The sequence below is a fragment of the Schistocerca americana genome, chromosome X (assembly GCF_021461395.2).
Source record: "Schistocerca americana isolate TAMUIC-IGC-003095 chromosome X, iqSchAmer2.1, whole genome shotgun sequence".
Lineage (NCBI taxonomy): Eukaryota > Metazoa > Arthropoda > Insecta > Orthoptera > Acrididae > Schistocerca > Schistocerca americana.
Window position 1 is genome coordinate 908,542,498 of NC_060130.1, and position 27,031 is coordinate 908,569,528.

Genomic DNA, 27,031 nt, shown 5'->3' on the forward strand with positions numbered 1-27,031 from the left:
GGTCTATCTTTATAGGCAGAGATGGCCGTTTGAACAGACAGATGCAGCTTTTCTGTCCAAATCTCAGTGAGCATGGCGTCTGGCATGTCACATTCATCGGTGAGAAGTCGAAGGCATCGCCACAGCTGGGACAGAGATCTGTCGCCAAGGCATTCTTCATAGACAAGCTGTCGAACGTTTTCTCTTCTTGTCTTGGAGACACGTTCCAGTATTGCTTGTTTAGCTGTAGCATACTTCTCGTTCGGAGGAGGTGACTTAACCAGGTCATAAATTAAGTCGACACGGTCGTGGAGGTGGTTCGTGAGGCATGTGAAACGGGCATTGTCATCAAGTGCACAGACACTGAAAGTTTGCTCGACCAGGTTGAACCAGAATTCCGGGTGAGCAGGTTCGAATGCCAGAAGTTTTGGTAGATTCAACGAACTGGTGCTCGAAGAATGCGGGCTGCTGCTCACAGACGCTGGAGTAGGCAAGTCAAAGTTAACTCTGCGTCATGAGGGCGGTAGAGAGGAAGCAGACGTGCCGGCTGTTTTCATGGTAGCTGGAGGGGAAGCGAAATCTGTTAGCAGGAAGCCCAGCGTGTAGTGAAGCAGGACCGGTTGTTGTGACGGAAGGTCAAAGTGGTCACGGCAGTTGCTTGACAGGTTATTATGCAACTGGTCCTCCACATCTGCAGCGAAATTGCCCCTCACAGAATCACTGATGAGCTTGGTGGAACGTGACGCGCTCAGATTACTGCACTGATGAACACTCGGAGTAACAGGCTGGCGAATGTCATTCACATAGTGTTCAACTGGCGTGGAGTGATACACATGTGGAGCTTGCACATTCAAAAAGGTGTCCTGTTGTGGCACAATATGAAAACTATGCTCCCCACTATTTACAGTACTTGCATTAAAGTTCGGTATCAGTGTGTAGTGGTTTCTTGTACTGCTGTGCGGTGAAAACTGAAGCACTTCAGGGCTAACAAAGCTGGAGTTGGAGACCGCTGGCGTCATGTTCAAAACCACTGCACCTGACGAGGTCCCTGGGTTCTCGAGGCTATAGGACTGCGGAAATTCATGTTGGGCACTGGCTACAGCTGGTGCGCTTGAATTTAGTTGCTGTTGCTGGTGAAAACCGGGCGGCAGTGGCGTGTTGTAGAAGGCCATTGTGTAGTGGACAAAGGTCGATGCGGAACGTGGAAGCCGGTGTGGTAGTCACTTTGTACTCGGTTTGTCGGATTATTCGAACTTCGGGGTCACCACTGAAGGAGATATCAAAATGGTAAGGTAATGACACAGTTCTCTCTTCTAATCATCAATACTTTTATTACACGACAAACGTACAGGTTGAAGACTAGGTTGGAACTGAGGTCCCGGAAGTATACAAAACAAAGCTCAACTCGAAGACATAGTACACAAATGATGTTCTGGCCTATCGATCCATGGATCGACGCCACAGCATAATGCGTCCTCGGCTCGCTACTGAAGTACCGCACACACATGCGTCAGCAGTGTGCCTGCTCCCCAGATAAGATTATGAAAGTCTCAGCTGGTCTCTTGGTGACTACTGCAGTTTTCTTTTTCACACTGTGCAGCAGTGTTGTTATTCAACAATATGCTTCCATTTTAGCAAGATGCAAATCACATAAACTGTATATGATCCAAGTGTCCAAACATTAATATGAGATATGTTTACTGGTGTGTGTAAACCAGTAAGTGAAGAGTATGTCAGCCAGTGCTCTCTGGCAGACTTAAAAAGATCCTTAAGTACAATTAACCTACCACAACACAATATTTAAACAAATAAACTCCTGCTACATGTCACATCTGCATCACCCCTACATTACTAGTGTGTGTAAAACCAAGCATGTTGTCCTATCAACAGAATTACTGTGTTTTGGATAAAATAATTTTGGGTATTGGGCCTCAACATTGTAACTACTAAAACAGCTAACTTGCCGATATTTCAAATGACTTGCGGCAGTCCTCTTCCGGGTGGTTCACTGCTGTATACTGGTGAATGTCTTTCTTTACATACTGTTATTTTCAGTTATCTAGTGGCTACCAATGTCTCATATCTGTGATGTCATTGGACAATTTAAAGAGATTGTTATGGCAGTGGCTGTATGGTACACTATTGCCTATGCCGGAAGGCAACTCTAGTAGAGATGACTGTATCAGTTTTCTGTTACCTGTGCCACTCTGGTAATGATTGGTCAGCAACCCTTGTTGGTGGTTGGAATGCAATAGCAAATCGGCAGCTTGTTTCCAGGGAATGGTGTTTTCCTGCAGTGAGGTTTTATGGCTGCATGGCAGTTCTCTCACGGTTGCTGTCTACACTGCCAAACCCCAGCCAAATGGTGCCGCTGGCCAGTGAACACACATGATCCACTGGGCTGGAATCGCTGGCAGCCAGACCCCAGGTAACTTGTAACCGTACTCTCTGTTCATGTTGTTAGTATGTTTAATTATTTCAGTAGCCTCTCTTATTTTCCATTGCTGCAAACACAGCTGGTGAGGAAGCACGCAAGGTTCTTGAAACTTGGTAGGATGGCCGCATTGCTAATGATGTTCCACTTCAGCTGACTTGTTAATCTGTCCCAGTCATATGTAACTTTCATGCTAGAAAATGGGAGTGTTAATGGGTCTCCTGGTTTCACCAACATAGATTTTGTGGCATTCACACCAAAGTTCATACACATGTGCAATGAGGAGAGCATTCACGGGATCCTTAGTGGGTGTCAACAAATCTTGCGACCACTCTGATATGTAGGTCTCATTCCTGCGTGATACAGAACCTTGCCTACATGGTCGCTGATGCCTCTCACATAGCAATAACTTATATCAGAATCTAATGATGTCATGTAATTTTCTGTAAGCATTACAAATCATGACCACGGCCCAGTATTCCAAAACACATACATAAAATAAGATACTTGAATGTTTAGGAAATGCTGCTATGCATCATTTAGCAAGAAATGTGTATCGTGTCCATATTATCCTCACTTCATTAGTGTGGTGTCACTATAACATTGCCTTAGTATAATAAACAATGGCAAACTGGAGTATTTTCACATAGTACACATTGATATTTACAATATTTTACCTATTTGTTTTCTCCATACTATTCCAAAGTCACATGCACAAAAAAACAAGGCTCGACAACAAGCATGCTGCAGGACTTAAAACTATTACTATGAATAACAGATAACAGCCTACAGAACATACTTTAACTACCAAATCACAAAATGCAGTTGGTGAATAGCTACACTACAGCAAAGTGATGGTCTACCTGGTATAAAGCTGCTGTTTCTGAATACTGAGCTGCTGTTGTCATCAATGTCAGCATCACATTTGAAACCTCTACAATGGCATATCTTGACTATTAAGGTGAGGTTATTCTGTATAACATAAAATCTAAATGCATATGGTTGTATGTTTATCCTCAGATTATGGCTTCAACACAGCAGAAAAGGATTGAAGATCCTCAATACAACAGTCTGAATGCAATGCTTTCACACTATAAATGATGTATATTATCTCAGTATTTCTCAAATATATATGTGCAATGTGGAACAGTCAAATGTCTTCTGTGTTTATTTATTTAGTCCTTTGATCATATGTAGTATGACGTGCAAGATGATATTGGACTTACGTCTAGTCATTACAGATAACAGTTTTCAAGATTATATATAGTTCTACATGTTATACATTACAAAAGTTGCAGATCTATACAGTTATTGCAGTTCAAGTATTCAATCACTGAAAAGAAGCAATTGGGCTGTACATATTCTCAAACAGTTCTTTCAAAAGCATTAACTTCTAGTATACAGGGTGGTCCATTGATCATGACTGGGCCAAATATCTCATGAAATAAGTGTCAAATGAAAAACTACAAAGAACGAAAATTGTCTAGCTTGAAGGGGGAAACCAGATGGCGCTATGGTTGGCCCGCTAGATGGTGCTGCCATAGGTCAAACGAATATAAACTGCGTTTTTTTTTTTTAAATAGAAACCCCTATTTTTTATTACATATTCATGTAGTATGTAAAGAAATATGAATGTTTTAGTTGGACCACTTTTTTTGCTTTGTGATAGATGGCGCTGTAATAGCCACAAACATATGGCTCACAATTTTAGATGAACAGTTGGTAACAGGAAGGTTTTTTAAATTAAAATACAGAATGTAGATACGTTTGAACATTTTATTTTGGTTGTGCCATGTGATACATGTAACTTTGTGAACTTATCATTTCTGAGAATGCATCCTGTTACAGCGTGATTACCTGTAAATACCACATTAATGCAATAAATGCTCAAAATGATGTCCATCAACCTCAGTGCATTTAGCAATACATCTAATGACATTCCTCTTAACAGCGAGTAGTTCGCCTTCCCTAATGTTCGCACATGCATTGACAATGCATTGATGCATGTTGTCAGGGGTTGTCAGTGGTTCACGATAGCAAATATCCTTTAACTTTCCCCACTGAAAGAAATCCAAGGACGTCAGATCCGGTGAACGTATGGTGCTTCGACGACCAATCCACCTGTCATGAAATATGCTATTCAATACCACTTCAACCGCACGTGAGCTTTTTGCCGGACATCCATCATGTTGGAAGTACATCATCATTCTATCATGCAGTGAAACATCTTGTAGTAACATCGGTAGAACATTACATATGAAATCAGCATACATTGCACCATTTAGATTGCCATCGATAAAATGGGGGCCAATTATCCTTCCTCCCATAATGCCGCACCATACATTAACCCGCCAACGTCGCTGATGTTACACTTGCCACAGCCATCATGGATTTTCCGTTACCTAATAGTGCATATTATGTCGGTTTACATTACCGCTGTTGGTGAATGATGCTTCGTTGCTAAATCGAACATCCCGTAATTTCTCTTGTGCCCAGTAGCAGAACTGTACACGACATTTGAAGTTGTCGCCACGCAATTCCTGGTGCATAGAAATATGGCACGGGTGCAATCGATGTTGATGTAGCATTCTCAACACCAATGTTTTTGAGATTCCCGATTCTCGAGCCCTTTGTCTGCTACTGATGTGCAGATTAGCTGTGACAGCAGCTAAAACACGTACTTGGGCATCATCATTTGTTGCAGGCCACGGTTGACATTTCACATGTGGCTGAACACTTCCTGTTTCCTACAATAATGTAACTATCCGGCGAACGGTCTGGACACTTGGATGATGTCATCTAGGATACCGAGCAGCATACATACATAGCACATGCCCATTGGGCATTTTGATCACAATAGCCATACATCAACACAATATCAACCTTTTCCGCAATTGGTAAACAGTCCATTTTAACACGGGTAATCTATCACAAAGCAAATACTGTCCGCACTAGTGGAATGTTACATGATACCACATACTCATACATTTGTGACTATTACAGCACCATCTATCACAAATCGAAAAAAGTGGTCCAACTAAAACATTCATATTTCTTTATGTACTACACGAATATGTAATAAAAAATGGGAGTTCCTATTTAAAAAAAACGCAGTTGATATCCGTTTGACCTATGACAGTGCCATCTAGTGGGCCAACCATAGCGCCATCTGGTTTCCCCCTTCAAGCTAGATGAGTTTCGTTCTTGTAGTTTTTTCGTTTGATACTTATTTTATGAGATATTTGGCCCGGTAACTATCAATGGACCACCCTGTATATTTTACAATGTGTTCAGCTTAAAAGAGGTTACGTGACTTATTTTATTCTATAAGAAATATTTTTATTGGCAGACTTACATATTAAGTTAGTGTAAATTGCAGCCTGTGTTTGAAATGTTGTCCATCCATTTCTATGCACTTGTGGACACAGTTGACTATGCTCCTGGCTACTCTTGTTAGCCTTACAATGTCAATTTTGTTGATGGCTTTTGTGATATTTGTCTTTAATTCCTGCAGGGTATGTGGATTGCTCCTGTAAACAATATCTTTTAAGTAGCCCATCAGAAAGAAGTCTGGACTACTAAGATCATGGTGGGCACAATCGTGTTGAAATGATTCTTTCACCAAAAAAATTCTGTAGTATCTCCTTAGTAGAGCAAGCTCCATGGCATGTAGTGCTGACAAGCTGCAGCAGCAGTCACACTTATCCTCTTGCGCTAAGGATATGAATTGTTGGATAATGTCTTTATGGATGGCAGCATCCACAGATGTTTTAAAAAATTCCTGTTGTTCATCACATTGAAATAACACTTCAGACACCAATTTTTGTGGGTGTAGGGGAGACTCAGTGAAAGTGTAGGGGGTGGCAGTACCCCAGGTCTGGTAGTTCTGGCTATTAACATACCCAACAAGACGAAACCAAGCTTTGTTTGTTAAAAACTCTTGTTCTAAAATGACGATGTTCCCTCTAATAAAGGTCCTGAACCATTGACAGCAGTGAACAATTCTGACATAATCAGCATTATTGAGCTCATGGAAAACCTCCATGTGGAATGCATAACATTTCAGTATTCTTCTCACTGCAATGTGGGCTGAACCAATTGAAATATTCTTTCCCTGGCTTACTTTACACAAAGATATACAGGGAAATGTTGTAACTGCTGCTTTAATATCCTTAATGACCTGGATCATGAAAACAGACCTTTGTCTAACACCTTTCTTGTTGAACACTGAACTTGTTTCACGAAATTTCTAAATAACACTTTCCACTGGTGCTTCCTTTTCAGATTTCTCCATGAACTTTCACTGACACACACACTCACACACACACACACACACACACACACACAAATTAATCTTACACACACACACACACACACAAATTAATCTTTGTTCCATAGGTCATGAATGTGACATTTTGTAATGATGTGGAATATGTCACTTTAACATAAGTTTTCTTTACACAAAATAATTAACTAATTTTTTCCTTTTTTCTTTTTTTATTTTTATTTTTTATTTTTTACAGTTACTACGTTATATTTACGAATTCATCTATTGAGTAGAAGGAGATGTAATTCAGAAATTATTTTAATTTGCTTTTAAATGTTTGTTGGCTATCTGTCAGACTTTTAATACTATTTGGTAAATGACCAAAGATTTTTCTGGCAGCATAATTCGCTCCTTTCTGTGCCAAAGTGAGATTTAATCCAGAATAGTGAAGATCATCCTTTCTTATAGTGTTGCAGCTATGCACTTTGCTGTTATTTTTGAATTGGGATGGGTTATTAATGACAAATTTCATAAGTGAATATACGTATTGCAAAGGTACTGTAAATATCCCGAGTTCCTTAAATAAATGTCTGGAAGGTGATCTTGGGTAGGCTCCAGCTATTATTCTGATTACACGCTTTTGTGCAATGAGTAATTTCTCTCTTAATGATCAATCACCCCAAAATGATGCCATATGAAAGCAGTGAATGAAAATAGGTACAGTAGGCTAATTTACTGATATGTATATCACCAAAATTTGCAATAACCCTAATAGCATAAATAGCTGAACCTAACCATTTCAGCAGATCATCAATGTGTTTCTTCCAAATCAATTTCTCATCAGTGCACACGCCCAGAAATTTTGAGTATTCTGCATTAGCAACGGACTTCTGTTTGTAGCCTAGATTTATCAGTGGTGTTATGCCATTTACTGTACAGAATTGTATGTAATGTGTTTTCTCAAAATTTAATGAGAGTCCATTTGCAGAGAACCACTTAATAATTTTCTGAAAGACATTATTTCAATTTGCTCAGGTGATTCTTCCTTGTTGGGTGTGATTACTATACTTGTATCATCAGTAAAAAGGACTAGTTTTGCATCTTAATGAAAATAGAGTGGCAAGTCGTTAATACATAATAAGAACAATAAGGGACCCAAGACTGAACCCTGTGTGACACCATTCTTGATGCTTCCCCAGTTAGAGGACTCTGCTGATTTTTGCAGTCTATCTGTACTGTTAATTTCAACCTTCTGCATTTTTCCAGTTAAGTATGAATCAAACCATATGTGCACTGTCCCACTCATACTACAAGTCTTAAGCTTATCTAGAAGAATTTCATTATTCACACAATCAAAAGCTTTTGAGGGATCTCAAAATATCCCAATGGGTGATGTTCAGTTATTCAATGCATTTAATATGTGATCAGTGAAAGCATGTATAGCATTTTCTGTTGAAAAGTCTTTCTGAAAACCAAATTGACATTTTGTTAGTATTTCATTTTTACAAATATGTGATGCTACTCTTGAATACATTACTTTTTCAAGAATTTTGAATAAAGCTGTCAGAAGTAAGATTGGGCAGTAACTGTTAGCATCTGACCTATCTTCTTTTTTATGCAATGGTTTAACAATAGTGTATTTCAGTCTATCTGGAAAAATTCTCTGTTTCAGTGAGCTACTACTTTTGTGGCTGAGTTGTTGAGAACAAGCTTTTAGCACTCTGTTGGAAATGCCATCAATTCCATGTGAGCTTTTACTTTTGAGTGAATTTATTATTTTCCTAATTTCAGTAGGAGAGGTGGGTTGAATTTCAATTTTATCAAGTTGCATAGAAACTGCCTCTTCCGTATACTGCCTTGCATTTTCTAATGAATAGCTGGATCCTATTTTCTCTACAACATTTAAAATGGTTATTAAAATGTTTTCTACTTCTGACTTCTTGTTAACAAACTTTTCATTGTTTTTGATAGAAATACAGTCTTCTTGTGCTGTCGGTTGCCCTGTTTCCCTTTTATTAATTTTCCAAATTGTCTTAATTTTATTATCAGATGTGCTAATCTCAGACATAATGCACATACTTCTGGACTTTTTAATAACTTTTCTTAATACAGTGCAGCAGTTTTTATAATGTTTCACTATTTTGGAGTCATTACTCCTTCTAGCTAAAAGATACATTTTCCTTTTCTGTTTCCAAGATATTATTATCCCTTTAGTAAGCCATGGCTTTTTACATGATTTCTTACAATTATATTTCACTGTTTTCTTAGGGAAACTGTTTTCAAATTTACTCACAAAGGTATCATGATATAGGTTAAATTTTAAATTAGCATCATGTTCCCTGTACACTTTATCCCAGTCTAACTGTTGCAAGCTTTCCCTAAAATTTTGAATTGTTAAATCGTTAATTGAATGCACTATTTTGGAGGACTGTTTTGCATTAATGTATGGAGCTATATCTCATACTGTAACTAGTTGTGCATCATGATCAGACAGACCATTCTTAACAGGAAAAGTTTTAATTTGATTAAATTTATCTTGGTCTATGAAAGCTTTATCTATCAGTGTGCTGCTTTCCAGTACCACCCAAGTAGGAAAATCAATAACTGATGTCAAATTGAAAGAACCAAGTAATACTTCAAAGTCAAGCTTTCCATCAGACTCTTTCAGAAAATCTACATAGAAATCCACACAAACAATAATTTGCTTTCTTCAGTCTGACAGATAGCACAACAAAGAATCTGAGTTTTTCAAAATTAGTTCAAAATTTCCCAATGGGGACCTATACACAGCTAAAATTGCCATTATTTAGTTTAAGCACACATGCACATGCTTCTATATGTTGCTCTATGCAAAATTTTTGAGTTTCCAAATTTCTCACACTATGACAGATTTTAACATATGTAATTCCTCCTCTCTCCATAGTGTCTCTACTTACATGTGCTGAAAGCTTATATCCACCTACATTTACCATTTCCATACCCGTGACTATATGATGTTCAGACAGGCATAGTAGACCTATGCCACCCTTAGTTTCTAAATCTTCTAAACAAACAAGAAGCTCATCTACTTTGTTTTTTAATCCCCCTGATATTCTGATGCAATATACTAACATTATTTTTCACTGTGCTTTTATGTTAATCTTGTGACATACTAACATTATTTTTCACTGTACTGTTATGAGAATCTTGTGATATTTTAACATCTCTAGTACCTGCCCCTCTGAAGTTCTCATTAAGCTTAATTTCAATCAATGTATGATGACTGGACACTGATCTTAGTTTCAGTGCCCCCCTCCCCCTTAAAGATTTTGCTATCATCCCATCCAGTTTAACCTTACCTTTCCTATTGAGATGCAGGCCATGTCTTGTGAAGTCCAACCTATCAATACCATCAACAGGAACCAAACCTATGCCTGACAAAGTAGCCGCCCTAAGCAGCTGATCTAGCTCCATATTGACCCTCCTGACAGAGCTGTTCAATTGGGGCCGATCATACCGCATGAAAGCAGGAACCAAGCCAACATTTGTATGGTTCATTGCAGATGCTATTTTTACAAGGTCATGCTCAATATTGTAGCCCTGATCCCTATCAATACTGTTTCCCGCTCCACCCACTATCACAACATGATCCAGCTTTGTAAAACCCTTGCACAATGATCCTGCATCCTCTGTCACTTGGCTAAGACGTGCACTGGACTTGAAAATACTTGTGTCCTGGTACCTGTCACCTAATTTTTCCTGCAAGATCCAGCCCACACCTCTTCCATGGCTACTACCTAACAACAGAACTTTCCTCCTACTTTCTACTTTTTTGCAACAGTTGGTGTCCTAGTGAAAGTCTCTTGAGTGCTGAATACACTTACATCTACATACTTGAGCCTCTTCCTTAGTTGACTGAGGTAGGAAGGCAAATCTATTGTTTGTGCCAATGATGAAACTGTCATATACTGTTCTCTTTCTGTGGCCTCTGTTCCTTGCTACCATTTCCCACCTGTCTTCACCATTCTTCCCCCTTAACCTCATTAGTTCCTCCCTAGCACTATCCAGTTCAGCCTGAAGGGCTCTAATCTTCCCTTTCTGTTCCAATATTTTCCTATCCCTTGAACATAATCTGTAGTACCATGGAAGAGACCCATTTACTTCCCTGATTCCCATGCCACTACATTCAACCCAATGTAACCATCTGCTGCAACAGCTGCACAGAACCCCAGAAATGACTTTCCTATGGCAGCTCAAACACTTCTCATTCATGGTTGTTTACAATATTTTTACAAAATGTATCTGGGCAATAACAATAATATTCTATTAACTACAAATCTCACATAACAAGATTTCATCACAGAAGAAGTTTCAATCACAAGTACACATTCCTTGACAGTTAAGTGCAGTTTAAGAAACATCATACATGATTACACAACCTTGTTCAAAAGCTAGTCCTCAACAATCACTTTTTCAACTTAAGCGTGCAAGCAAAAAATAACCCTTCTGCTCTAGCTTCAATCATACCAACAATATGAACACTATTTCACCCATCTCCAATATATGCATTTCAAAAACAATATTCATTCAATATAAACTAATGAAAGATGGGGCCCCTTTTAAGTCAAACACTCTGTATATCATTTGGCAACTTATTGAATAGTTTTATTCCATGTAGCATGTAACCTTCTGATACAAACTTGTATGGGCTTTATATAAATGCAAGCTACCTTTTAATCTGGTGTTGTGATTATGAAAATCACATTTTTTTTCTAGGACTGATATCATTTCCAATTAAATTTATTAATATAAATTAGTGTGTCAAGAATAAACATGATTGCTAGTGGTAGCACTTTCAGTATTTTAAATATCAGTTTACATCTCTCTCTCTCTCTCTCTTTGGGAGGGGGGGAGTCTGATCGTCCCCAAAACTGCTGGTCAATTCCTTCAGAATATGAGTCCATATTTTTTTAGATGTGCATTAAAATATGTATAATATGCAGATATTGGAGTCTATTCATTTATGTATTCTTTTAGAGACCTTAAAAGATGGCAGCCTGTACTCTGCTTGGCATTAATGTGTTCAGTATGTTTGTCCAATTTTACGTCACTTTGATTTCAAATGCCAAGAAATGTTGTTACTTCTTTATTTATTTTATTTATTTATTTATTGATGATGATATCTGGATAATGCAGGGTGGTGTTTTGAGAGTATTGGAAATTTAATGCTAATATTTTCCTGTTGTTTATTATAAGCTGGTTCATTGTTGACCATTTACTTTCTTGATTTGTAACAGAGTTTACTTCATGTTGAATATCATCATTGCTGCTGTTTTTACTAATATAATTGTGTCATCAGCAAATTGAATTATTTTGTCTGATTCAACATGGACATTCAGAACAACAATATATTTCAGGTAAAGAACAGTTCCCATTACTAACACTTGAGGTACCACACAAGTGGCTGGATCTTCCTCTGACAGGTATTCTTCCTTTTTCATCTACATGTCTAATGCTCACTTTTTTCTTGGGGTTACTGAGAAATGAACAAATATACCCATTTCATAATCCTGTAATGCCATAGTACTCAAGCTTATTTAGAAGAGTTCTGTGGCTTAACATGTTGACAGCTTTATTTAAGTCTAAAAATATACCTGTTGTTTTCTGTTTTTCATCAAAATAAAACAGTGGTTATGGATTCATGGATTACTGTCTTCGTTGATTTCTTACTTTGGAAACCATGTTGAGAACCAGTTTTGTTTATATAGTTTATTAACTTTTTATACATCATTTTTTCCAATACTTTTGAAAAACAGGATGTAATGTAATGGAGCGACAGTTAATCACTTCAACTTTGCCACCAGTTTTGAATATTGGAATAACTTTAGATGCTTTTTGCTAATTAGTAAAGATGCCCATCTCTAATGAGCAGTTACATAATGAATGATGGGGTGGGTAATATTTTGGAGGGAGAGCTGTAAGATTCTGGTGGGTATGCTAGCAACTCCTGCTCTGAACCACATCTTGTTTTTAGATCTGTAACAGCCTTGACTATATCCTCACTGCTTTCATGATCCACAAACACTGATAACTTACAGCTGTTGATCTTTTTTTCTGTTGGCCACTTGATAACCACACAGTATTCATTGGTGACTACCTAAGCACAACTGGAAGACTGACATTTGCAGTTAGCATATTCTGCAAAATGATGATAAATATTGACATAAGATACTTTAACATTACAGTATGTGGTTGAGTTGCTAGTAAGTAAGGCACAAGACTACAACATATTCATTACAAAGCATGGCACTGCTTGTAAATACCCACACTTCCATTCTGGAATATATAAATACATAAGATGTCATAACATATTCTGCAAAGTGTTCAAAAATGTTAATCCTCTAGGTGAATCATGAGTGACAACATGATATTCCCCAATCATGTAATGTGGACTTAAAAGTAGTAATGTTACATATTATAATTTTAGCATTCATAACCAGAAGCGATGTCATAATCTTGTGATGAACTTGGAATACATATATTGTGGTTTGCAAGGATTGAGAAATAGTCGCTGTCATCTATCTGTAACCTATGCTTATACCACAGTACTCCTTTGCTATGTACAGTATTCTCTGCAAGTATGGATGTGAAGTGCTGGAAAGTGGTGGTAGATATTCCATGGTATAATCTGCAAAAATGAACATAACAAATAGACACCTATCGTATGTTAAACAAGTAACACACTACAACCAGTTATTACCGGTACCAAGTATACATTATCAGTGTATGTGATGTCATATAAGTTTGCCTCTAGTATTATTGTAGATAAATGATGGAGAAACCTGAGTAAAATCACTATAGATTGTCTGGCTTTTGCAGCTGATATGGCATTAGTTACTGACTCACTGGATAGCAGCAAAGAACAAATCACATAACTACAGAAACAAGCAGGCAAAACAAGGTTAAAAATATCATTTGGAAAAACACACTTCATGAGAAATACCAATGACGCCCCTCCAGATCTTAAAATTAATAACAACACAATATCTAAAACAAACTGTTTTAAATACCAGTACCAAGGAAAATGGATAACAAGCAATGAAACAGGCAAGATAGCCATAGAAAGCAGAGTACCTTACATAAAATGCATAAAATGGAAAGGGCATTTCAAATTACAAAAAACATTATAGCAAAAAAAAAAAAAAAAAAAAACACATTTAAACTAACAAGGCTTGGGGAGATAGAAAAACTGGAAATAGTTGAAAGAGGAATTCTAAGGAAAATATTGGGACCTAGAAGTAATAGTTATGTAAAATACAAATTAAGATAAAACACAGAGTTCTATTAGAAAACAGAAACCCGTAATGAGGAAAAGAAGACTAGTTCAATGGGCACATATGCCGAATGGGTAGTGAGAGACTAAGCACGCCGGGCTTCAACTTACTGAACAGTTACAAATCTGAACCCATGTGATTCACCGAAAATGAAAAAGACATAAAAAAGGCTGAAATAAAAGCATGTTGAATAGATAACAGAATACGTTTTAGAGAAGCAACACAAAAGGCAGACTTTCAGGAAAGAAAGAAGTCTGAAAAAGGAAGAAAGTGGACCGTGGGAGAGAAGGAACGACACTCTTGGAGAATAAAAGAACTCTGAAAGTGACAAAAATTAAACACAAAGAAGTAAATCCAATGCTGATTTATCATACCCAACAAAAGGTTTATTCTCATCAATAAATAAATAAGTAAATAAAGCAGAAAGTCAAAAACTTGCTTGACATGTGCAGTATGTCTTGATTTTCATTTTATCTCAGCATACATTTATTAAGAGATGTGATAAAAATACCAAAATCCAATAAGCAACATGAAAATCATAGATAACAAATGGTCTATGGATAAAATATAGTTGCACCAAGGAGGTTGGAATAACTACCTTGAGGTGATGTGGCTCTCGGACCCCGAGGAATCATGATGTCATATCATATCATGATGTCGTCTCACGCTAGCCAATATCTCTGGTAGTTTTCAAACCATGGCTATTCTTTGAGCCAAGCATTTCTGTGGTGATGGCTTGTGTGTTGTGGGTGTATGTATAATGGCGGATTTTGTCTTTTATGTGAGATAAAGCATTTCAGTTACAGAAAACTTTGTATCATGCACTTTTCCTAGTGTGTTTATATAGAGCCAAATACGGAAGGTATGATGAAGTGCCTGCAGGATGACTGCAGTTTTCTTTCAACATCTTGGCTAATTTGAGAGCACTTATGCAGCCTTTTCAGTAGTTGCAGGGGCAACGGTCTGGATGATTGACTGATATGGCCTTGTAATATTAACCAAAACGGCCTTGCTGTGTTGGTACTGTGATTGGCCAAAAGCAAGCCCTAATTTTTCCTGAGGGCTGTATGGTTAAATGATGATAGCATCCTCTTGGGTAAAATATTCTGGAAGTAAAATAGTCCCCCATTTGGATCTCCTGATGGGGACTATTCAGGAGGACATCATTATCAGGAGAAAGAAAACTGGCACTCTATGGATCGGAGCATAGAATATCAGATCCCCTAATTGGGCAGGTAGGTTAGAAAATTTAAAAAGGGAATTGGATAGGTTAAAGCTAGATATAGTGGGAATTAGTGAAGCTCAGTGGCAGGAGGAACAAGACTTCTGGTCAGGTGAATACAGGGTTATAAATATAAAATCAAATAGGGGTAATGCAGGAGCAGGTTTAATAATGAATTAAAAAATAGGAGTGCTAGTAAGCTACTATGAACAGCATAGTGAACACAATATTGTAGCAAAGATAGACATGAAGTCCACAACTACCACAGTAGTACAAGTTTATATGCCAACTAGCTCCACAGATGACGAAGAGATTGAAGAAGTTTATGATGAGATAAAGGAAATTAGCATTATGCATTAAAGACACTAAACTAACAGACTTCGTACGTTTTTGGTTGAAAGAGATAAATAAGTAATATCTCCAAAAACAAATAAGTTTTACATTCAGATGCCAGGAACACACTTGGAATCTGTCCTTTTAATTTATTTTATTTTATTTTTTGCATGCATGGCCTTTTTGTGTCCTCTCACTAGTTTGACAAGTACATCTGCTTTACTTAATGAGATGAGGATATTTATGGCTTCAAGCAAAAAAAGAAAAAAAAAATGTGGTGACAATGCAACCTGCAAACTTAGTTAATACACAGGTTGGAATTAAATCTGTAGATATGATCCATGAATCCAAATACAGTTTCAAGATTATCCACCAAACTTTACAATCCTAGGAAATAAGTACAATGATTTGGACGTCATGGCATGTATTGATAAACCAGATGTTTCAGTTATTACTGAGCACTGGTATACCAAAGAATAAGCTTATTATGCACCCATTAACAAAGAATATCTGCTTATCTTTCAGTAGGGAGATAAAGCCTTATGGTGATGTTTCAATATTTGCAAAAAGTGGTAATAATTAGTGCCCCAAAGATGTAAGTTCTTTAAGTGTTGAAGGTGTCACTGAACTTTATGCAATAAACTATAGATGGGAAAGAAAACATAATTTTGGATATAGATAGACCTCCATCTGTGAGTATAGATATTTTTTAGCTAATCTCTATCAATTGCTTGTAGAGAGATAGTAAATACTCTAGGAAAATGGCTGGGTAAATATGCTGATAATTGTTCATGGTCTAATCTTATCTAACAGGAATCAATTTTTACTGGTAAAATGGTGAGTGGCACACACAGATCTAACATTGCTGATACGTAATACAGGGTACCCAGGGCTCTGTTCTGGGATGCCTTCTTTTCTTGATTTATGTAAATGACTTAAAATACTGCATCCCAAATTCAAAAATAGTTCCGTATGCTGGTGCTACATCTACTGTGCACAAGCATAGAGATCGTAGGCAACTACAAATACTAAGAAACTGTATTACAAATGAAATAATGCTGAACTCCAATGAAAGTCATCTCATTATGAGCACTAAGATAACAGCAGTAATGGATTTTAACCCCACAAGACATTCAGTTGCCCACTGGAACTGATATTGCCATAAAAAAAAAACTACCGGGTGGTTATAAGTTGTTTGGTTGGTTTGGGGGGATTTAAAGGGACCAGACTGCTACGGTCATCGGTCCCTTGTTCCAAACTTTCAAACACACACACAGAATAAAAAAAAAAAAAAAAAAACAAACAATGGAAAAGACGACAGATGACACAGGTCAAGGAAGACTTAGACAGAGACCAGACAAAAGAAATTAAAATCACACAGAGTGTGACAGTGGTTGGCCGACAAAAAGGGGAAGGCCAACCACCGAGAGACACATTAAAAACTCAGTCTAAAATTGTAGGTGAAAGGCCAGACTCAACACATAAAAGGACAAACACTTAGATTAAATGATAAAAGCCCCCTGCCTGAATAAAACGCAAAACTAAGCCTGTCATGGCAGTGTTATCTGTTAAAGGGGCAGGGAGCGTATCAGGCAGTGCAAATGTCTGCCTGACCACAGATAAAACTGTACAGGCCAACAAAATGTGGACCAACGTCAAGGCCACCCCACAGCGACAAAGAGGCGGGTCCTCACGATGCAGTAAATAACTATGTGTCAGCCGGATGTGGCCAATGCGGAGCCGACAAAGGACAACTGAGTCTCTGCGAGTGGCTCACATGGATGACCACCACACAGTCATCATCTCCTTGATACCATGGAGTTTATTGGGTGTGGGCAGATTGCACCATTCAGCGTCCCAAAGTTCAAAAACTTTGCGGCGTAAGATCACTCGCAAATCAGTCTCCGGGAGGCCAATGTCCAGAGATGGTTTACTGGTGGCCTGTTTGGCCAGGCTGTCAACATGTTCATTGCCGGGTATCCCAACATTGCCCGGGGTCCACACAAAGACCACAGAGCGACCGCAGCGGGCAAGAATATGGAGGGACTCCTGGACAACCATCACCAGACGAGAGCGAGGGAAGCACTGGTCGATAGCTTGTAAACTGCTCAGGGAGTCGCTACAGATAACGAAGGACTCACCTGAGCAGGAGCGGACATACTCTAGGGCACAAAAGATGGCAACCAGCTCAGCAGTGAAAATGCTGCAGCCAGCCGGCAATGAATATTGTTCGTAATGGTCTCCTAGAGACAGAGCATAACCGACACGACCAGCAACCATCGAACCATCAGTGTCATCAACGCCAGAGCCCTGATACATGGCGAGGATGGAAAGAAAGTGGCGGCGGAAGGCCTCCGGATTGACTGAGTCCTTCGGGCCCTGTGCCAATTCGAGCTGAAGGCAAGGGCGTGGCATACACCATGGGGGTGTATGCAGAGTTGCCCGGAAAGGAGGTGGAAGAGGGAAAACCCAAAGCCCAGAGAGAAGCTCTCTGACGCAGACCGCGATTGTACAACCTGACCGGGGCCGACGTTCTGGGAGATGGACGACCGACTGCGGGAACAGGAGATGATAATTAGGATGCTCGGGCAAACTACAGACATGTGTAGCATAAGCGGCCAGTAAACATTGGCGCCGTAACCACAATGGAGGGACCCCTGCCTCCACAAGTATGCTGTCCACAGGGCTGGTCTGGAAAGCATCAGTGGTAAGTCAGATTCTGCTGTGGAGGATTGGGTCCAGCACCCGCAATGCACATGGGGATGCTGAACCATAAGCCAGGCTCCCATAATCCAGACGGGACTGGATTAATGCCTGGTAAGAGGATAGAGTGGTCGGTGCCCAAGCTGGTGTGGCTCAAGCATCGCAGAGCATTAAGATGCCACCAACACATCTGCTTAAGCTGCTGAAAAAGCGATGTGCCTCCACCACAGCAAGAAGTTCGTCGGCAAGATAAAGCTGGGGCTCCGGGTGAACTGTTCGTCGCCGGCAGAAATGCATAACGCAGGTCTTGGCAGCCGAAAACTGGAAGCCATGCACTACACCCCAAGACTGCAGCTTACAGATAGCGCCCTGCAGCTGACGTTCAGCAGCTGCAATGACAATGGAGCTATAGTAGAGGCAGAAGTCGTCAGCATACAAAGACGCTGAGACAGACGTTCCCACCGCCACAGCGGGCCTGTTAATTGCAATTAAAAACAGGCAGACACTTAAAACAGATCCCTGTGGTACCCCGTTCTCCTGAACTCGGGAGGAACTATGGGAGGCCGTGACTTGCACGTGGAAGGTTTGGTGCGACAGAAAATTTCGGAAGAAAATCGGCAGTGGATCCTGAAGACCCCAACCATGAAGCGTAGAGAGGATGTGATGGCGCCATGTCATATTATACGCCTTCCACATGTCGAAAAAGACAGCGACGAGGTGCTGACAGTGGGTAAAGGCCATACGGATGGCTGACTCCAGGCTCACCAAATTGTCGGCGGCAGAGCGACCTTTACGGAACCACCCTGAGATGGAGCCAGAAGGCCCCGAGACTCGAGCACCCAACTTAACCGCCGGCTCACCATGCGTTCGAGCAACTTGCACAGAACGTTTGTGAGGCTAATGGGGCGGTAGCTGTCCACCTCCAATGGGTTCTTGCCAGGTTTCAAAATGGGGATAACAATGCTTTCCCGCCATTGCGATGGAAACTCACCCTCGACCCACATTCGGTTGTAAAGATCGAGGAGGCGTCGCTGGCAGTCCACTGAGAGGTGTTTCAGCATCTGACAGTGAATGCGATCTGACCCGGGAGCTGTATCAGGGCAAGCAGCTAGGGCATTGCGGAATTCCCACTCAGTGAATGGGACATTGTAGGATTCAGGATGGTGGGTGTGAAATGAAAGGCTCCAATGTTCCAACCGCTCTTTAATGGAGCGGAAAGCCAGTGGGTAATTCACAGATGCGGAACTGAGAGCAACCTGGTCTGCTAAACGGTTGGCAAATATGTCGGAGTCAGTACAAATTTCCCCATTCAGTGACAGCGCAGGGACACTGACAGGGGTCCGATAGCGACAAAGGCGTCTAATCTTTGCCCATACCTGTGATGGAGAGGCATGGAGGCCAATGGTGGAAACATACCAGTCCCAGCACTCCTGCTTGTGTTGGTGAATGATGTGGCTGGCCTGCGCACGGAGCCGTTTAAAGGCGACGAGATTTTCTAAAGATGGATGCCGCTTGTGATGCTGGAGCACCCGCCTGTGATCTTTAATTGCCTCGGCGATCCCTGGCGACCACCAAGGCACAATCCTCCGCCGAGGGGACCCAGAAGAACGGGGAATAGCAGATTCTGCGGCAGTAACAATGACGGTGGTGACCGAGTGAACCACCTCATCAACGGCGTCATTAGAAAGAGGCGCAATAGAGGCCATGGAGGAGAACAAGACCCAGTCAGCCTTATTCATAGCCCATCTGCAAGGGTGCCCAGATGAGTGACGCTGTGGCAGTGACAGAAAGATTGGAAAGTGGTCACTACCACACAGGTCATCATGTACACTCCATTGGACAGATGGTAAGAGGCTAGGGCTGCAGATCGAAAGGTTGATGGCGGAGTACGTGCCATGTGCCACAATGAAATGTGTGAAGGCACCATCGTTTAAAAGGGAGAGGTCGAGCTGTGCCAATACTTTCTCAATGGTGGCACCTCGACCTGTTGCCACTGACCAACCCCACAGAGGTTATGGGCGTTAAAGTCGCCCAGTAACAGGAAAGGTGGCGGCAATTGGGCTATCAGCGCCGCCAGGACATGCTGCAAGACATCATCATCCGGTGGAAGATAGAGACTGCAGACGGTAACAGCCTGTGGCGTCCACACCCGAACAGCGACAGCCTCTAAAGGTGTTTGTAGAGGAACAGACTCGCTGTGAAGAGAGTGAAGGTCATAGATGCAGACGCCACCAGACACCCTTTCATAAGCTGCCCAGTTCTTATAATAACCCCGATAGCCACAGAGGGTGGGGGTTCGCATTGCCAGAAACCAAGTTTCTTGAAGAGCAATGCAGAAGAAAGGGTGAAGGCTGAGAAGTTGTCGGAGCTCAGGAAGATGGTGGAAGAAGCCGACGCAGTTCCACTGGAGGATGGTATTGTCCATGGCTGAGAAAGGCGTGAAGGGACTGGGGATGCAGATTACGCCGCTGGGTCACCTGCTGCCTCTGATGGAGCACCTGTGCAAGTGCTATCCATTGCGTCTGAGGGACCATGGAGATTGCGGTCCTCAGTGGACGCAAGAATCTCCACCTCATCCTCAGACACAGAGCTTGTAAGTAGCGGTGGAGTAGGTGCCACCGCAGGTGCCTTGGTCTTACGGGTCTTTAATGTCATTTTCTCTTGCTGTTCCTTTGGTTACCATTGCTGGGAGGGCTTATTGGAGTCAGTCTCCGGGACTGAAGATAATCGCGAAGCTCGATGACCAGCAGCCTGTGGCTTCTTCAGCCACTGGTGGGCGTCTGCTGTGCCGCTGGTAGGAACCTGGGAAGGGAGTGACCCAAGGGATCCCTTCCGAGTGAGAGAAGCCGAAGAAGACTTACGCTTCTCCGGCTTAGAAGTGGGGACTGGTGTTCCCGGTGGTTGAGGGGGTGCTGCTCCCGAGGTAGGTGGTGTGGGAGCAACAGCAAGAGAAGTGGCCCCCATCGTCAAGGAGGCAGGTGAGGTCCTCTGACTCTGAGAGCTGACTGTATGTGGTGCAGCTGATGGAGCTGGAGCAGGAGTGACAGTGGCGGCATAAGATGATATCATGCACACGGGATGAAGCCGTTCAAATTTCCACTTAGCCTCAGTGTAGGTCAGTCTATCCAGGGTCTTGTATTCCATTATTTTCTGTTCCTTCTGTAGTATCTTACAGTCCGGCAAGCAAGGGGAATGGTGCTCTCCGCAGTTGACACAGATGGGAGGCGGGGCACATGGAGTATCAGGATGGGATGGTCGACCACAATTGTGACATATGAGGCTGGAAGCACAGCGAGAAGACATATGGCCGAACTTCCAACACTTGAAGCACCGCGTTGGGGGAGGGATGTATGGCTTGGCATCACAACAGTAAACCATCACCTTGACCTTCTCAGGTAATGTATCACCCTCGAAGGCCAAGATGAAGGCACCATTCTACAAAGAATTGAGGCTTCACGGACACAAAGGATTCCCCCTCAGTTCTGGTACAGACGAGATGCCAGGGCGAATACGTTTCACTGTCATTCATAGCCTTTCGTTCCTCCCATGGTGTGGCCAGGGAGGGGAACAATTTGGGGTCATACACATTAGCCTTAAAGTGAGCTTTTAAACGCTTAGAGACTGCTGGTGGCTGGCCACCAGTAAGAGAAGATGTGCCATGCTTCATTGCGTGTCATCCACCCTGATGCCACCTACTCCGACCAAGGGCCCTCCCCACGGGTGCCACCCAGCCATGGCAAAGGCCACCTGGCAGGATGGCCATTGCCGCGAGTCCAGATGCCCCAGGGAGATGGGCATCTACTCCTTGGCATACGTGGGGAGTTAATGGCGCAGGCATCAGTAGAGCGATCCCTGTGTTGTCAGGGGGCTACAACCGACAGGGTACATGGTGGCCCCACCACAATGGACTGGCTACCATGCTGGATTTTAGGTGAGATGTAGGCCATGGTCGCCATCACTGCAGAAAGTGGCACTGCACAGTGCATAGCGGAAAGTGCACGCAGTAACGTATCCGTGCCCAAGAGATGGAGAGCAGGCAGGACTGCAATGCAATGACGAATAAGCTGGCGAAAGTTCTCAACGCAAGATGGACACAATGCACCAAGTAAGGCGCCCTTCCCCAGTCGGCTCGCTCTTCGGAAAAATTTTGAGATATCGGGCTCAAACCCAACAGGGGACCATCACATAAGGTCGAAACGATTGAGACTCCTTTTAGTCACCTCTTACGACGGGCAGGAATACTGCGGGCCTATTCTAACACCTGAGCCCACAGGGGGGCCGGGTGGTTATAATTAAACTTTCTATATTTAACACATTATAACATGGCAACTAATTACTGTATGAGAACCAAACATGGTAGCATTAACATCAAGGACATGGGGAAGAGAAGTAATGCAGAATTAATTCAACTGAAAGTATTTATGCTGGCTACCTCTCTTGATATGCTGCTGCACTTCACATCAGCAAATGTGTAGATGTTCCCTGGTAAACCTTGTCCTTCAGGTAGCCCCACAACCAGAAATCACAAGGAGTGAGATCAGGTGATCATGCTAGCCAAGCATTTGGAAATGATTGGCTGATAATTTGATCGTTTCGAAGTGTGTTTCGGAGAGGCAGGTGAACTTCACGTGCTGTGTGTGGTGGGACCCTATCTTGAATGAAAACTGTTGAGTTCAATGCGTCTCTCTCCTGTAGGTGGGTATGACATGTTGGTGAAGCACATCCCAGTAATGTTGGCACGTCTTTGGTCCTTGAGCATCAATCTGTTCAAAAAAGAATGGGCCAGTGGTGAATGTAACCGTAATGCCACACCACACGGTGACACATTCACCATACAGAGGAACTTCCTGCACAGAGGCTGGAGGTGAAGATCCCCACACTTGGCAATTCTGTGTGTTCACCTCACCTGTCAGAGAAAAATGAGCTTCATCTGTCCATATGATGGACAGTTCTTGCGAGAAAGTGGAGAACAATGTTAACATGTTATTGTGCATCCTGTGGTGCAAGTTGCTATGTGATGTGTATCTTGTATGGCTCCCATTTGAGAATGATTCGAAGCACCTTCCATACGGTGGATCATGGGATGTTCACCTGTCATGACACAGCACGTGCACTGCCTGATGATCGAGAATTGTGTGCAGCATTGTCTGCCATAGCAACAGTAATTTCATCAACCACCTGTGTTGCAACTGGTCATCAGCCTCTTCCTGGAGTGACACCCATTTCTCCAGTTGATTTGAACTTCTTCATTATGCTCCGTGCAGCAGGTGGAGAAAGAGGACCCTTCTGTAATCCTTTCAGCCAGGTATATTCTCAAAGTACAGCTATAGCATTACTGTTGTTTTGATAATAGAGCTTCACCAATAATGCCCTGCTCCTTTTGTCCAAGCTCATGTTGATGCACTGCGATTGGCAACATGTGTGAGACTATGAATCACGATGACTGATCATGGCACCTGGTGGCCATAGTTGAAACCAGACTGTGGCACTGTGACTCATGGAAATCATGCGCCCCATACTTTGGATGTTAATGCTACCAAGTTTGGTACTCATACAGTAATTATTTTCCGTGTTATAACAAGTTAAATAGGGAAAGTTTAATTATAGCCATCTGGTACATAAAAATTCTGGGAATAACAATGCTGGGATACGCATGTTCACTCTTTGGCAAGCAAACTGGCTTAAAATATATTTTCAATCAAATATTTAAACAAATACCCATGTACTACAGGCTGCTTATCATATGTCAATGTGTTCTAGTATAAACTACAGAATAGAAGTATTCAATGCCACAACACAAGCAAATCTTCATAAGCTTTTAAAGTTACAGAAAAAGGCTGTAAGAATAATTTGTGGTGCAAAACCAAGAGACTCATATTGTGTCCTTCCCTGAAGTTGGTATATTAACTTTATAAATATGTACACTGATCAGCCAGAACATTATGACCACCTACCTAACACCCCGTATGGTCGCCTTTGGCACAGGTAACAGGGGCAACGCATCATGATATGGAAGCAATGAGCCATTGGTGGGTCACTGGAGGGAGTTGCCACCACACATGCACACCCACAAGTCACCCAATTCCCAGGGGGTGGGGGTGGGGTTCTATGTGCTCTGATACCTCATTTAACCACATCCCATATATATTCAGTCAGGTTCAGATTTGGCTAGTTAGGGGCCAGCACAACAATTGGCACTCATCACTGTGTTCCTTGAAACACTCCATCACACTCCCAGTGTTGTGACATGATGCATTATCTTGTTGAAAAGTGCCTCTACCATTGGGAAACATGATTGTCATGAAGGGGTGCATGTGTGCAACCAGTGTACGATACTCCTTGGCCATCAGGGTGCCTTGCACGAGCTCCACTGGACCTATGGATGCCCATGTGGATGTTCTACGGAGCATAATGGAGCTGCTGCCAGCTTGTCTGCATCCCACAGGACAGGTATCAAGGACTGTTCCCCTGGAGGACGACAGATTTGCACCCTCCCATCAACATGACGAATGTATCAGAATTCATCAGACCATGCAATGTTCCGCCAGTGCACTAATTTTTGGTGCCAATGGTCACATGCCCATTTGAGTTGCAGTTGCTAATGTCATGGTGTCAGCATCGCCACATGCACGGGTGATCAGCTGCGGTGGCCCGTCATTAAATGTGTTTGGTGTACTGTGTGTTCAGAGAAACTCACACTCTGCCCAGAATTAAAGTCTGATGTTTGTTCTGCCAGTTTGCCACCTGTCCTGTTTTACCAGTCTACCCAGACTACAATGTTCGACTTCTGTACTACTGGGGGTGGCTGCCCAACCCTATGACGTCTAGACTTGGTTTCGCCACATGTTGAAGACACTCACCACAGCACTCCTCGAACACCCAACAAGTCGTGTAGTTTCTGAAATGCTCAACTTGAGCCTCTGGGCCATCACTATCTGAATTGGTCAAACTCAGACAGATTATGCGCCTTCTCCATCCTACATACGGACAGCTTTCTCACTGATACTACAATGCACCATGAGTGTGTCTGAATAGCAGTCATTCCTCACCAGGTGACGCTTCTATTGCCTGGATGGGTTTATATTGGTAGTAGGTCAGTGATCATAATGTTCTGGTTGATCAATGTATATTTTTAAACTGATTATGTTGCCCAAGCACTTAATCTAAATGTAAACTCTGACCTGAACAAACAGAATAGCAGAAACATAGATCTGTTTCATCTCATAAGCCACTGAACTGCACTTTATCAGAGAAATGTACTATATGCAGGATTGGCACTTGTCAATTCATTAGAGACTTCAGTAAATCACTCCCCACTCCAAAATTTAAAGCCGAACCAAAAATAATATTTATTGCTAGCCCATATTAACCAATAGATGAGTATTTCTGTTTTGCACAGAATAAAGGCAATTTCTTATAGGCTTCATTATGTATGTTTAGCATCATTTAACATAAATGCTTTATCATCCAATTTTAAATTATTTCTTAACTAACTAATCTAAAATAGATCTTAGTTGAAATCAAACATGAAAACTCCAGGTTGGAATATCAACAATATAAGGAAAAAATAGATTGCTGCTCACCATAAAGGTAATACATTGAGTTGCAGACAGGCACAATAAATGAACATTATCTTCCTGCCAAAGCCTCTACATACCACACACACACACACACACACACACACACACACACACACACACACACACACACACACACATTTTCTTTTCTTTTTTTTTAAAAAAGGCTTTGGTTTAAAGTGTCCTTTCATTATGCCTGACCTCTCTGTAACAGAACATGACATATACAGTGACTAGTAATCTATCTTCTCCTTATATTGTTGATACAGATCTTAGCTGCTAAGGGGAAATGCTCTCTCCCTTCAAATAAAGCCTGATCTATAACTAAATTACTTGTAGACCTGTGTGCCCTACTGTCTCACAGTTTGTTTTAAAAAATGTACATATGTGTAGCCTTTTATTATGAACTGACAAATTCAGCAGAATGATCCTTGTATCGTATGAAGCTGAGTAAAGTTCTTGTCATTATTATAATTATAATTGTTATTGAAGGGAACCTGTTATCCAATGTCACATTTCTAAATGATGAAAGCATTTTGAAAAATCACTGTAGGTTGTCTGTTTTATCATGGAAGATGCCTTTATTGCATTACTGGCCAGTTTCAGTCTTTCAGCAATTTCAAATTATAATGTTAGTGATGGGTGTGTCACAACTGTAACCAGTTTCATGCTATGTGGACACATACATGCAATAGCTCATATATGTAAAACATGTTTGTTTTGAGAGTTCTCTGTAAAGTGATCGTAACCACAGTATTAACTCAGTCCATAGAATTTCTGGGAGCGCTGTGACTAAACTCTTTAATATTTCAATGGCTTGTATGAATCATCTGCTACGTATTTTTAAGTACACTAAAGATAGCAAAAAATTATAAAATTATTCAATTTAAAAAAGTAAAAATTGAAACAATTGTTATTGAAACTTTCTTATTAATGCATTTCAGGCAATGCCCATCTTCAGAGTATCTGTCAGAAAACATCACAGCTGCCAAACGAGTGCAAATTATGTATGACACATACAGGTTCATCAACAAACAAGTCGACATACCACAGAAAAACCTTACTTCAGAATATCATGTCAAATATTATGTACTGTAACACTGGTGCTCAATTGAAGTGCTATGCCATTACAAAATTAGCTATCATAACATACCACTAGCTAGTATTATTGTAGGGATGCTGGGATATTATGTCAAATTTTGA

The 27,031-nt window shown here is 41.2% G+C and overlaps 1 protein-coding gene and 1 long non-coding RNA gene across 2 annotated transcripts in view; both read left to right on the plus strand.

The window, feature by feature from the left end:
- LOC124556658 overlaps positions 1 to 27,031 on the plus strand; it is a 149,719-nt gene that overhangs the window by 53,538 nt on the left and 69,150 nt on the right. The window lies entirely within an intron of this gene.
- Positions 17 to 26,985, plus strand: LOC124556659. Its single transcript, XR_006968649.1, has 3 exons — positions 17 to 2,407; positions 12,077 to 12,142; positions 26,773 to 26,985. It is a non-coding gene; the product is annotated as an uncharacterized LOC124556659 (long non-coding RNA).